General features: G+C 46.8%; 1 protein-coding gene across 3 annotated transcripts in view; it reads right to left on the bottom strand.

The window, feature by feature from the left end:
- The window catches only part of LOC132381094 (uncharacterized), a 61,875-nt gene extending 58,259 nt beyond the window's left edge, over positions 1–3,616 (bottom strand). For 2 of the 3 annotated variants that reach the window (XM_059950293.1, XM_059950312.1), the window contains exon 1: positions 3,542–3,616. The gene's annotated coding sequence lies outside the window, so the exon portion shown is untranslated. Of the gene's footprint in view, positions 1–2,448; positions 2,533–3,541 lie in introns of those variants that run through there. The other variant, XM_059950304.1, reaches the window with a different exon arrangement.
- Positions 3,617–14,849: the final 11,233 nt, after the last annotated feature.

Below are 14,849 nucleotides of genomic sequence, written 5' to 3'. Positions count from 1 at the left end.
TTTCCAGACTACTGGATGCTATATTGCTTCATTAACACTTTCTTTGACCGTTACATGGTAGAAAAATACTTTTTCCAGTGAACTCCTAAAGGGAGAGTGGGCAGTCATGCCTTGGTGAGGCAAAGGGAGCATGGGAAACAGACCCAAGTCAGTTTCAAAGGAATGGAGCCAGTGTGGGGAGGGACAACAATTGATGTGAGTGGCAAACATCAGGTGGCCAGCAAATCGAGATGTCCTTAGAGGAATGCTGCCGAATGGCATGTTCCAGGCTGCAGGAGAACGTGCTGACGGATGCACTGAAGCTTGGTGCAGTCACCACAGTATAGGGTTCTTCCACTGCTGCTCGGGGAAAGATGGGGTTGGGTGAGGAAACGTCTCAATTATTGTAGTGGTGTACCACCCTAGGGAGCCACGAGTGGTAACAGTGCTAATGGTCTTAAGGAATGTAACTGAACATGACTTAGCTCCTACAAAGCATAGAAAAATCCTACAAAAGGAATTGGATTCAGCCCAGTACATCATGGGTGAAGCCCTCCCAACCATTGAGCACATCTGGATGAAATGCTGTTGTAGGAAAGCAGCATCCATCATCAGGAATGCTCTCTTCTTGCTGCTGCCATCTCGTAGAAGGTACAGGAACCTCCGGGCTCACACCACCAGGTTCAGGAAAAGTTACTACCCCACAGTGATCAGGCTCTTGTACTGCGCTCACTTTCCCATCCATTCAGATGTTCCCACAACCAATGATCTCACTTTAAGGACTCTTTATCTCATTATCTCATGTTCTCCTTATTTGTTGCTATTTATTTATATTTGCATTTGCATGTTTCGTTGTCTTCTGGCTGATCTTTCATTGATCCTGTTATAGTTATTATTGCCTGTAGGAAAATGAACCTTGGGGTGACATATGTGTACTTTGATAATAAAATTTACTTTGAACTTGGAATATGAATGTAAGAATGAAAAGACATTGCATAGTTTATTCTTGTAATTATTTATAAATTATGAATAAAGTATTAAATTGCTTCGGTGTGGCAGATGCACCAGTCCATTTGCCTCTTTCCTTTCTTTCACTACAGCTAGAATTCAAACCATCATGATTTCCAAATAGTCAGATAATGGACTTTAAGAGTTTTACAGTATTTTCGCTACTCCACCTTTCTTCCTCCATTGGCTTCTCATCCTGAGTATCCACCTTATGTTCCTTTGAAGATATACATATATATATATATCTCAGTGTAAATCACAAGTTGCTATGGTGAATTTTAAAAATGGTATCTGTTGTCATCTAACTATTCTGAAGTACTGTGGTGACCATGACCTTAAAGTGGTAACTAATGCAGTAAGTCTTCATCTGACCCACAATCTCTGCTCTGCTCTCCCAGCAGAGTCCTGGGCGTGGGCTTCCACTTTCACACTGTAGGGCAGTGAAGTGTAGGAACTGTGACACTGTAACCGGCTGGCTGTTCACAGAGACGCAATGGAGGACCTGCCACACAGCTCACTATCAGTGAAAGCTGTCTCTGAAACTGACCGTCTTTAACATTCAGCAGCATTTAAAAAAGAGTAGGGTTGTTGAAAATCAAAGTAATACTGAGCAACATTTTGTTTTGAAAATATTGGAAACAACCTTACATAAAACATAGAACAGTACAGCAGAGGAATAGGCCAATCAGGCCATGGTCTGTGCAGAGCATCATTTCAAATTAAACCAAATCCTTTTTTCCTGCATATGATCCATTTCCTGCATAGTCATATGCCAACCTAAGAGCCCCTTGACCGGCACCGGCACTATCATATCTAGTTTCCATTACTACCCCTGGCAGTGCATCCCTTGCACCTACCGCTCTCCGTGTAAAAAAAACTTCCCTTTAAAGTTTCCCTTTTTCACCTTAAACTTTTGCCTTCAACTATTTGACATTTATATCTTTTATTAAAAAAGATTCTGGCTGTCTACTCTACCTATGCCTCTCATAATTATATAATCTTAAAACAATTCAATTAATTTAAGCTAAAGATAGCTCTCCTAACTTCTAAGAGACGCATTTGATTTTCAGTGAGTTGGGCATAATGCGAACTGGCACAGACTCAGCGGCTCCATTTTGGATTCTGCTGCGGTTCATGCTGCCTGGTGACATCTGACACCTTTAAGCATCTACCAGGTGATTCTGGGATTTCCATGAGTGAAAATCTTGTGAGCCTGGCAAGAGGTCAACTCCAACAACCCCTGTTCAAATCTGCTCACATGCTGTTTTTGGAGGATTCCCCCATTAGTGGTAACCTGTTATTCCCTTTATGAAATCATTGTAACAGTATGGAACATATCGGTCAACAATTTATCTATATCTATTAATAATCTGTATATATAATTTGAATAATTTCCATATTACATAATGATTTATTTTTGCCTGTGAAATTGTTATGCTGCTCTTTCAATCCATGACTTACAGATATCATGAGCTTCAGCTGGAAATGTTCAGCCTAGGTAGAACCTTCAGTAACACTGGTACTTTGTGAACGGTTGGAAGGCAGGCAGGCAGGCAGAGGGACAGGCCCTCATCATGTGACTGTTTGACAATTTCAGATTTGACAAGCAAATTTTTAATCTCTTTCCGTTTAGATAATAATCTTTAGATTGCTAATACTTGAGGGCTAGAGTTATAGGGAGAAATTAAACAGGCTTCAACTTTATTCCTTGCAGCATAGGCGACCTTACAGAGTGAATAAAATCATGAGGGGCACAGATCGAGAGAATGCACTCAGTCCTTTTTTCCAGAAAAGGTGAATCAACAACTAGAGGGCGGGGGTTTAAGGTGAAAGGGGAGGGATGTATAAGGGACCCAAGGGGCAACTTCTTCATCAGAGGGTAATATTAATATGGAAGAAGCTGCCAGAAGAAGTGGTTGAGGTAAGTACAATTATAACGCTTTGAAGACATTTTAAGAGTTACACGCATAGGAATGATTTAGAGGGATATTGACCAAATGTGAGGAAAATGGACTGATGCACATCTTGGCTGGCATGACAAATAGAGCCAAAAAACTTAATTTTGTGCTTTATTATACTCTATAATCCTGTTATAATTGTGCATTTCCATAAGAAGTGACTTCCTTGCAAAAATGTACTAAAACACACTTAGTTGAGAACCATGAGGGATGGTAGAAACTTTGTTCATGGCTGGAGAGAACTTTATTCAGTTTTTTTCATGCAATGATTTATCTGTGCAATATATTTTTACTGAACACTCATCTTCCCCACTGTTCCTTTCTCCCAGTCTTATGTTAAATTGGAAGTGCAATCTGCAACCACTAGCTTTAATCTCTCACCACACACATCACTTCCCTGTTAAATATTTCCTTCTGTCAAGCATCAGTAAGTATTAATCTATTTTCTAGTTGAACTATAAACTCTCCCTTCTCATTTTATCAGGTTAAACAACATTGAACCCCTGGTATAAGATAGATTTACCCAGCTGAAATTACACTGTTCATAATTAACTATAGCTTTCAGTTCCAATTCTTTTCAACAAAAAGAAACCTACTTTGTAATATCTTCTGTTTTGGCACAGATTTGGTTCCATTGCTGCTGAAGCCTTTAACTTTGACTCCAATTTCCCTTGGCCGACTGTCTTCTGCTACAAACTTCAGAATCCGAATGCATTCTACACTACAGTCTTGCCTATGTGCTATTTGGAACGACTTGCATGGCAGGAGTGTGGAATTTCTTATACTCCTTCAAGTTTTGAGTATGCTTTCTTGAGACCCAAAGAACAGGCATTTCATTGTCAATCAACCTCTGTATGTAGACTGCTCCACTTTAATCCGTGTCTGCAGCAGAAGCTGTATGTGATCCAGCCTGTGGAGAACCGATATGCAAGGTCTCCCCAAATCCTTACTGCTGGCCAGTGAATCAACAGGATTGTATTCTGCCTTCAACTGCCCTCTGTAGTGTGCATTGCTCTTCTCCAAAATGTTAATGCTACATCTCCAAACTTGCTGAAGTTGCTCTCTATTTTAAAAGTAAATTAGAATTCTAATTAACTAAGTTGAGAATTAATTCTTCAGTTATTTTGTTGTCCCCTCCTAAACAGGACTTACAAAATTCAAAATGGAGATATACCTTTACTTTTGATTAGCGAGTACCTGATTAGGATACACTTGTAAATATCTCGGCCCAAAAATTTAACAGTTTATTCCTCTCCAGAGGTGCTTCCTGATATGTTGAGCTCCTCTAGATCTTTGTGTGTGTTGCTTTGGATTTCCAGCATCTGCAGAATCCCTTGAGTTTATGTTATGCTCCTCATCAGCATGAAGGGAGAATAGACCAATGATAGGGTTCTGTTGAGGGGAGGAGGGAAGTGAGTGGAACAGCAAATGCAAACCCAAAGTAATAGTGGTGTAATAGAGGAATGTTATATGAAATGAAAGATTAAGCAAGTAGATACTTGGTGGTTGAGGTGTGACTGCTAAGTTGATATCCTTCTGAGATACAGTGGTCATGCTGCTTACAGACTGTGGACTACCCTTCCCAGGAGGATAGAGGCAAGCATCACGCACTATGCTTTTTTAATGTCTCCAGAATGATTGTCTAATCAGGAAGCTGAGAGATAGGATCATGAGCTTTGAATGGCCCTAGAATCTAGAGTTGTACAGTTGGAAAAAGGCACGTTGTCTCCTTGAATCCAAGCTGATCATCAAGCACCAATTTAAAGTGATCCTACACTAATCCCAAGCTCATGTGTCAGCGTGAGAATTTAATAAGGCAGATGGATGTCAGGTATCAAACCTGACTGATAGAGGTCTCTAGTGGACAAGTGATGGGTGGGTTATGCATCGACTTGAATAGTGAAGAAAGAAAGACATTTTTATGTAGTACCTTTCACATCCTCTTCAAGATGTCCCAGAACACTTTTTTTTTGGTGTGTCAGTGAGATGTTAACAATGATTTAGGTTATTAAATGATTTTATTGAATTTTGGCAGTTCTGTGTGGCTATCATAGAGTCATACAGCACGAGAAAAGATCCTTTGGTCGAGGCTGATCTAGATACCCTACCAAAGCTCGTCCCTTTGTGCCCGCATATGGCTCATTCTTCCAAACCTTAGCTATGCATTGCCAGTCCAACTATTTTTGAAAAAACTTCCTCTGGCAGTTTATTCCTGTGGTAAGCTATGTAAATGTGTCTGAACACGCCCCTCTGCTGACTGCTCCTGTGGCTCCTCCCCACAGACCCCTGTATAAAGGCGATTGGAGCACTGCTCCTCCCTCAGTCTTCGACATGTCGTGCACCCTTTTTCTGTTAATAAAAGCCTATCGTTCACTTCCAGTCTCTGAGAGTTATTGATGGTGCATTAATTTTATTAACAGCGATTTCAAAGCATGGAGATCATTTTACGACCCGACAGTTTGGATCTCGACTCTCAACCCCAGGAAGCCGGCAACGCTTTCGAACTCTGGCTAGCATGCTTTGAATCGTACCTGGAGGAGATTCAAGTGACCAAGCCTGCCACGATGCGTAGAGCTCTCCTCTCCAGGGTCAGTCCACGGATCTACTGCATGATCAGGGATCAACCGAGCTACCAGGGCGCGATGGACGCCCTCAAAAGACAGCACCTGCGGCCGGTGAACACCGTCTATGCACGACATCGCTTAGCAACACGGCAGCGGCGGGCAGGAGTTGAGGGCTGAGTTTGTCTGGGCCCTACATACAGACACTCGTGCGGGCCTGCGATTGTGGCGGGCTGATGGCAGAACAGCATGTGGAGCTCCTAGTAAGAGACGCCTTCGTCATGGGGATCAGATCAGTGTACGTGCACCAGCGGCTGCTGGAACACGCCGATCTTACCTTACGTTCGGCGATCAAGCTGGCTGACACGCTGGAGGCCACTCTGCACAATTCTGACACTCTCCAGGCGCGTGATCTCCCGCCGGCCTCGTGGACGCTGCAGACCCCACAACCCGCCGGCGAATCGACCTCGGCTGCTGCCAGTTGCAAGTCCGTGAAGTCCCCGCAACCCGCCGGCGAATCGACCGAAGTGTTACTTCTGCAGACTCTGGAAACACCCCCGAAAATGCTGCCCGGCCTGAGAAGCTACATGCTCCGGCTGCGGAAGGAAAGGCCACTTCGCCAAGGCCTGTAGGTCCAAACCACGAGCTCCACACCAGCTCACAAGGTCAATGATGGACATCCTGGTGGAGGGGCACAGGACTAGCTGCCTGTTTGACACGGGCAGCACTGAGAGTTTTATTGACCCGGACACGGTGCAACGCTGCGGACTCGTGACACAGCCGGTAAGCCAGAGGGTCACCATGGCTTCTGGATCGCATTCCACAGACATCCGGGAGGGTTGTGTAGCAACACTTCCAGAGCCACCTGAGGCTGCAAGTGGTGGAGTGGCGCGGCTGTCGGCATGGTGCTGGGTGGGATGTGCGGGTGGGTGTGTGTGTGTGGTCAGTAGCGGGGTATGTGAAGAAGTCCCACAAAACTGAGGATTTCTGACAGTGATTGGTGGGAGGGGCCCATCATACTCCATTGTCACACTTTTCAGGTGGCTCTGGAAGTCAAGCCCCAATAGCACAGGGGCACACAGTTGAAGCATGACCAGTAATGCAAAGTTCCGTTATTCTGTGCCCTGCACCACTAGTGTCACTACACAACCCTCTTGGATGTCTGTTGTATACGACCCAAAAGCTGGTGTGGAGCGCTTTGGGGGGCTTCTCGAGTCCACAGAAGTAACACTTTGTGGACTCGCGACTGGCAGCAGCCGAGGTCGATTCGCCGGCGGGTGGCGGGGACTTCACGGACTCATGACTGGCAGCAGCCGTGGTCAATTCACCAGCGGATTGCGGGGTCTGCGGCGTCCACGGGGCCGGTGGGAGATCGCACACCTGGAGAGCATCAGCATTGTGCTGAGTGGTTTCCAGCGTGTTGGCCAGCTCGATCGCCGGATGCAAGGTAAGATCAGCGTGTTCCAGCAGCCGCTGGCGCACATACACTGATCTGATCCCCGTGACGAAGGCGTCTCTTACTAGGAGCTCCATGTGCTGTTCTGCCATCAGCCCGCCACAATCACAGGCCCACACGTGTGTCTGTATGTAGGGCCTGGACAAACTCATCGCTCGACTCTCCTGCCCGCTGCTGCCGTGTTGCTAAGCGATGTCTTGTGTAGACGGTGTTCACTGGCGGCAGGTACTGTCTTTTGAGGGCGTCCATCACGCCCTGGTAACTTGGTTGGTCCCTGATCAGGGAGTAGACCCTTGGACTGACCCTGGAGAGGAGAACTCTGCGCATCGTGGCAGGCTTGGTCACTTGAATCTCCTCCAGGTACGATTCGAAGCATGCTAGCCAGAGTTTGAAAGCGTTGCCGGCTTCCTGGGATTGTGGGTCGAGATCCAATCTGTCGGGTCGTAAAATGCTCTCCGTGTTTTAAAATCACTGTTAATAAAATTGATGCACTATCAATAACTCTAGGAGGCTGGAAGTGAACGATAGGCTTTTATTGACAGCAAAAGGGAGCATGACATCTCGAAGACTGGGGGAGGAGCAGTGCCCCAATCAACTTTATACAGGGGTCTGTGGGAGGAGCCACAGGAGCAGTCAGCAGAGGGGCGTGTCCAGACAGGTATGTGTAGTTCACCACACACACAAGTCTTTGTCTCTGCCATCCTGATCAAAGGTTCTTGATGTTACTGTCTGCCCACTTCCAGTCCTCTGCTGACAACCTAACCCATTTTTCATTCTCTTTACTTTCCAGTGGAGGTATTGGTCACATGGCTGCCACCACTAACACTACAGCGCTAAGGACCAAGTACAACATCAAAATCTCCTTCCTTTATTCTTTCTCATGGATCCACAGCTCTTTGCTTGAGAACTCTCTCTGAATCTGAAGCACAGTCCTTCTTAGTTCATTCCAGTGATGAACTCCTCCTAGAACTTGTTACAAGAATGCATGTCAATTTTCAGGCTCCCCACATTCCTTCACTGTCATATTTTTCCAAAAGGCATGCTGGGCTCTGCTTTGGTACTCTTCCATTTCTAACAGGTTTCCCTTGGAATATCTATATAGTTTCTTTATGCCACACATTTTTTGTATCACTTAATTGATCTTTCTTTTTAATTAATCCTTTTTTATCCATGCTGTCACTGAGGTACAGCAGCCGCCTCTGCCACTCCAATCAGGACCTAGGCTTAACAGTGATGCCTTTGCTACATCCCAGCTCTCCATTGAATACTTCTGCATGTTTATTCGATACCTCTGTATACCAGTACTCTCACCAATCAAGTGCTCTTTGCGCAAGTTGAGTTTGGGCTGCTCAAACCATGAGTGGCCCAACAGCACTGAATAATTACCTTTAACAACGTACAGTGGAAGTTTCTCTGTTCATTAATCTCCACTGTAACATGTACTACCTCCCTCCCTGGAATAACCTCACCAGTGTAAGTCTTTAAAGTCAATCTTGATGAGATGCCACAATTTCTCCTTGTAACGTGTCTCTGATACCAGCGTTACTGCAGCATCTGTGTCCACCTGCATCCTCACTGTGACCCCATCCAACCACAGGGTCAACCAACATCCGTCTTTGTGCCCTGAAACATATAAAACATGCAAAGCTTCTTCAACCACAGAATCAGAGTCACTCAGTTCATCCTCAGTATGCTGCATCTTGTTCTCATGTTTCTGATAGAAACATAGAAAACCTACAGCACAATACAGGCCCTTTGGCCCACAAAGCTGTGCCGAGCACGTCCTTACCTTCGAAATTACCTAGGGTTACCCAAAGCCCTCTATTTTTCTGTGCTCCATATACCTGTCCAGGAGTCTCTTAAAAGATCCTATCATATCAGCGCCCACTACTGCCACCGACAGCCCATTCCACGCACTCACCACTCTCTGCGTAAAGAACTTAACCCTGACATCTCCTCTATACCTACTTCCAAGCACCTTAAAACTGTGTCCCCTTGTGCCAGCCATTTCAGCCCTGGGGAAAAGCCTCTGACTATCCACACAATCAATGCCTCTCATCATCTTATACACCTCTATCAGGTCACCTCTCATCCTCCGTCGCTACAAGGAAAAAAAGTCGAGTTCACTCAATCTATTTTCATAAGGCATGATCCCTAATCCAGACAACATCCTTGTCAATCCCCTTTGCATCCTTTCTATGGTTTCCACATCCTTCCTGTAGTGAGGTGACCAAATGAGCACAGTACTCCAAGTGGGGTCTGACCTGGGTCCTATATAGCTGCAACATTACCTCTCAGCTCCTAAATTCAATTCCACGATTGATGAAGGCCAATGTGCCGTATGCTTTCTTAACCTGAGTCAACCTGTGCAACAGCTTTGAGTGTCCTATGGACTCGGCCCCCAAGATCCCTTTGATCTTTCACACTGCCAAGAGTCTTACCATTAATGCTATATTTTGCCATCATATTTGACCTACCAAAATGAACCACCTCACACTTATCTGGGTTGAACTCCATATACTACTTCACAGCCCAGTTTTGCATCCTATCAATGTCTCGATGTAAACTCTGACAGCCCTCCACACTATCCACAATACCCCCAACCTTTGTATCATCAGCAAACTTACTAACCCTTCCCTCCACTTCCTCATCTGGGTCATTTATAAAAATCACTAAGAGTAGGGGTTCCAGAACAGATCCCTGAGGCACACCACTGGTCACCAACTTCCATGCAGAATGTGACCTGTCTACAACCACTCTTTATCTTCTGTAGGCAAGCCAGTTCTGGATCCACAAAGCAATGTCCCCTTGGATCCCATGCCTCCTTACTTTCTCAATAAGTCTTGCATGGGGTACCTTGTCAAATGCCTTGCTGAAATCCATATACACTATATCTACTGCTCTACCTTCATCAATGTGTTTAGTCACATCCTCAAAAAATTCAATCAGTCTCGTAAGGCATGACCTGCCTTTCACAAAGCCATGCTGACTATTCCTAATCATATTACGCTTCTCCAAATGTTCATAAATCCTGCCTCTCAGGATCTTCTCCATCTCAACTTACCAACCACTGAAGTAAGACACAATGGTTTATAACTTCCTGTATTATCTCTACTCCCTTTCTTGAATAACGGAACAACATCCGCAACCCTCCAATCCTCCAGAACCTCTCCTGTCCCCATTGATAATGCAAAGGTCATCCCCAGAGGCTCAGCAATCTCCTCCCTCGCCTCCCACAGTAGCCTAGGGTACATCTTGTCTGGTCCCGGTAATTTATGCAACTTGATTTTTTCCAAAAGCTCCAGTACATCCTCTTTCTTGATATCTACATGCTCAAGCTTTTCAGTCCACTGTAAGTCATCCCTGCAATCGCCAAGATCCTTTTCTGTAGTGAATACTGAAGCAAAGTACTCATTAAGTACCTCTGCTATCTCCTCAGGTTCCATACACACTTTTCCACTGTTGCACTTGATTGGTCCTATTCTCTCAGGTCTTATCCTCCTGCTCTTCACATACTTGTAGAGTGCCTTGGGGTTTTCCTTAATCCTGTCTGCCAAGGCCTTCTTATGGCCCCTTCTGGCTCTCCTAATTTCTTTCTTAAGCTCCTTCCTGCTAGCCTTATAATTTTCTAGATCTCTATCATTACCCAGTTATTGAACCTTTCACAAACTCTTCTTCTTGACTAGATTTACTACAGCCTTTGTACACCATGGTTCCTGTACCCTACCATCCTTTCCCTGTCTGAATGGAACGTATCTACGCAGAACCCCACGCAAACATCCCCTGAATATTTGCCACACTTCTTCCGTATGTTTCCCTGAGAACATCTGTTCCCAATTTATGCTTCCAAGTTGCTGCGTTATAGACTCATATTACCCCTGAAACGCTTCCCGAACCTGTCTGTCCCTCTCCCTCTCCAATGCTATGGTAAAGGAGATAGAATTCTGATCACAATTGTTTGTTCTAAAAGTCATTTTTCTTTATTACAATGTTTTTAGTTGACAGTGTCATTTCTCTTTTACGGCCGTATTCAATATGTCCCTTTTTGCCACAGCTTTTTCAATCTAAATCCTTGTAACACTTACCCAACAGGCTGGTATATGTCTAGGGGAAAAGGAGATCCAGCCACTCACCAACCCACCTCCCGTACACGCAGGTGCTGTGAGAATCAAGTTTATGCCTCACGCCCGCCCACAGTATCAAACCCACAACAAATACCGTTATGAAATACACTTTAAAGAGTTTACTAAAATTAAAAGAGTATTAGGCAATACAATATATATGCAAGGGAAAAAAAGCAAAAAGGCGCCAACTTATCAAAGTTCAGTCAGTTTAGTGCACATTGTTGGAGCACAAACATCGAACCATTTGACCCCTCGTCGCTTGCCTCCGACCTCCACGTCTTCGCACCTAGGACCACGCCGGGGGGGGGTCTTCCGCGCAGTGCAGCGCACGTCCATGTTCCTCGACGTCTTTCTCCTGGATCTCTCCCAAAAGCCCATGAAAAACCCCTCCCCCAAGTTCCCAGCCTCACAAGACAAAATAACATTCCCCATTTGTTAACAAATGAAAACAATTACCATATCAACAAGTATAAAGCAAAACAACTGTGAAAGAAACACTTATCAGACAAAGAAGCATTCTTACTCTTAACAAACCAAAAAACCCATTTTGAGTAACATACACAAGACATTGTACATTCTCTCCCCACCAGCAAATGTCATGCCCTCATGGCATTACCAGAGTTCCCCAACGCTTCTTGCAACACACAAAACCCAACCCAGATGCAGAAGACAGTGACATAACTACCCAAAGCAGTAGAAATCACGCTCGGTTCTCCTGGCACCACATATGTCAACTGCTCCGGGGGGTGCCTAATTCTCTGAGATCTCCTTACCCCTTGTGCCCCACTGGGCTCCCTCTTCACCTGCGAACCCACTGTCTCGGACTCCCCAGGTCTACCTGACAGACCCTCACCCCCTTCTTCACGGGGGTCCTCCCTCACCTGAAATCTCTCCGGCTCACTCTCGGGTTCCACCCTCTCTCCCCCCAATGTAGGATGCCTCTCCATCTGACCCTCAAGACCTTCCCTCCACTCACCCAACTCAGTATGGGAAGGACCAGGAGCCTCCTCTTCCGGTACTGGAGCACCAGCGAATGGGAACAGGGCCCACTCAGCTGAGTCGTCCTCTTCCCAATCGGTAGCCGTTCCCGGGTGAGGGACCCGTCCCCGCTCTTCAGCAGCGGGCTCTTCCCTTTCTCCGCACCCTCGCAGAGTCCTTGTACTAGGCGCAACCTCCCACTCGGGCTCCTTATCCACCTGCACCGCTTGACCCAGGGGCAGCAGGTGATTCCGATGGAGTACCTTGACAGGCCCTTTCCCATCCTCAGGTTTCACCTGGTAAACTGGCAGGTTCGGCATCTGGCTCTCTATTACATAGGGGCTGGCCGCCCATTGATCTGCCAACTTGTGCTTACCAGGGAGTCCCAAATTCCGTAAAAGGACCCGGTCGCCCGGTAATAATTGTACAAACTTCACCTTTCGATCATACCGCATCTTATTCCTCTGATTTTGTTTGGTAGCCGCCGCCTCGGCCAACTCGTACGCCCGCTGTAACTCCCTCTTCATGTCGGAGACATACTTTAGATAGGACTTCCCGGGTAATTCACCCACTTCACCCCCAAGACACAAGTCAATTGGCAACCTCGCTTCCCGCCCGAACATCAGATAATAGGGCGAGTACCCTGTAGCATCATTGTGAGTACAATTGTAACAGTGAACCAATTGTCCAATATGACGACTCCATCTACTTTTCTGCCCAATCTCCAGCGTCCCGAGCATATCCAACAGGGTCCTGTTGAACCTCTCTGGCTGAGGATCTCCCTGTGGGTGGTAAGGGGTAGTCCTGGATTTCTCAACCCCAAGCATAGCCAGTAATTCATGGATAAGGCGGCTCTCAAAGTCCTGCCCCTGATCACTATAGATTCGCCTGGGAAGGCCGTAATGCACAAAATACTTCTCCCATAACACCTTCGCCACTGTCGTCGCCTTCTGATCCTTGGTGGGAAATGCCTGAGCATAGCGAGTGTAATGATCGGTGATGACTAATACATTCGCGGTGTTGTTGGTGTCAGGCTCAATCGACAGGAAATCCATACATACCAGGTCCAGAGGTCCCGCACTCTGCAAGTGCGACAGTGGAGCCGCCAACGCTGGCAGGGTCTTCCTCTGGATGCAACGACAGCATCCCCTACAGTATTCTTCGACGTCCCCCCTCATCCGGGGCCAGTAGAACCGGTCTTTGAGTAATCCATATGTCTTTTCCACCCCCAAATGTCTAGAATCTTTATGTAAGGCCTGGAGTACAGCCTGGTGATACTCCTCCGGCAGGACCAGTTGCCAACAGCGGGGTTGGTCCGGAGGCGTCGTTACCCGGTACAAGATTTTGTTCTTTAACTTTAACCGAGACCACTCCTTCAACAACAGAGGCACGCATGGGTGTTTCGCCTTCTCAGCCAATGCCCCGTCCCCCTTCTCGACCGCTCTCCACACTGTGCCAATGCCCGGGTCATTTTGCTGAGCAGCTGCCACTTCCCCCGGACTCAGTTCCGGCAACTGTTTAGTCCGCAGTGAGGTCAGGTCACAGTAAGCTAGGGGTATGGCGTCGTCAAAACCCCCCAAGTGATCCACAGCTCTTTCCATCCTCCCTCTTCCCTCGGCCTTCACGGTGATAGCAAACTGACACATCGCCTTCACTCCAGGGGCAGGGACACTCTCCCACTCCTCGTCATTTTCCTGTTCCCCCGGCTCCCGACCTGACAAAGCATCCGCATCGACATTCCTGCTTCCTGGGCGGTACCTGAGGCTGAACTCATATACCGACAAGGCCGCCAGCCACCGATGTCCTGTGGCATCCAGCTTCGCCGAAGTCAAAATATAAGTGAGAGGATTGTTATCCGTTCTCACCTCAAACTTGGCTCCGTACAGGTAATTGCCCAGCTTGTCCACCACAGCCCACTTCAGCGCCAGGAACTCCAACTTGTGAGTGGGATAGTCTCTCTCAGATGGCGACAAGCTTCGGCTGACAAAGGCTACTGGCCTCAATGCTTTGCCATGCTCCTGGTACAGAACAGCCCCTAGACCCTCTCGGCTTGCATCCATGTGCAGCACATATGGCTTCTGGGGATCGGCAAAAGCCAACTCCGGGGCCTGGGTCAGTGCCCTTTTCAAAGATCGGAATGCCTCTAAACATCGATCATCCCATCTCGAGCCAAAAGGTTCCGCCGGGTTCCAGTATCCTCCAGTATCCTGTCTCTGGTCCTCCTTCTTTTTCTTTCCCACCGGGGGATAGCCACACAACAGCTGAGTCAACGGATGACACACTTTGGTGTATCCTTTCACAAATCGCCGGTAATACCCACAGAACCCCAAAAATGAGTGCAGAGCGCCCACTTTCTGGAGTCACGGCCAGGTGGTCACGGCCTCTATCTTGACTGGATCAGTAGTCACTCCTTCTTGCGAAATTATATGGCCAACGTAGCTAACCGATGAATTGCAGAACTAGCATTTTTCCAGGGAAAGCTTCAACCCTTCTTCATTAAGCCGGCCCAACACCTTCAACCGCCTCTCCTCATGTTCCTCCAAAGTCGATCCAAACACTATCAAATCGTGCAGGTACACCAGCACCTCCAACAGATTCATATCCCCCACAGTTCTCTCCATGAGCCTCTGGAAGGTGGCTGGGGCTCCCGATATGCCTTGGGGCATTCGTTCGAAGTGAAAAAACCCCAGCGGGCAGATAAAAGCGGTCTTCTCTTTATCGGCCGCACTCATCTGGATCTGGATTCTTAAATCCAGCACACTGAACCACCTCGCACCGCTCAGGC

This window comes from Hypanus sabinus, chromosome 2 (assembly GCF_030144855.1).
Source record: "Hypanus sabinus isolate sHypSab1 chromosome 2, sHypSab1.hap1, whole genome shotgun sequence".
NCBI classification, from domain to species: domain Eukaryota; kingdom Metazoa; phylum Chordata; class Chondrichthyes; order Myliobatiformes; family Dasyatidae; genus Hypanus; species Hypanus sabinus.
Note: the sequence above shows the minus strand (reverse complement) of the source record. Positions and strands in the feature narration are given on the sequence as shown.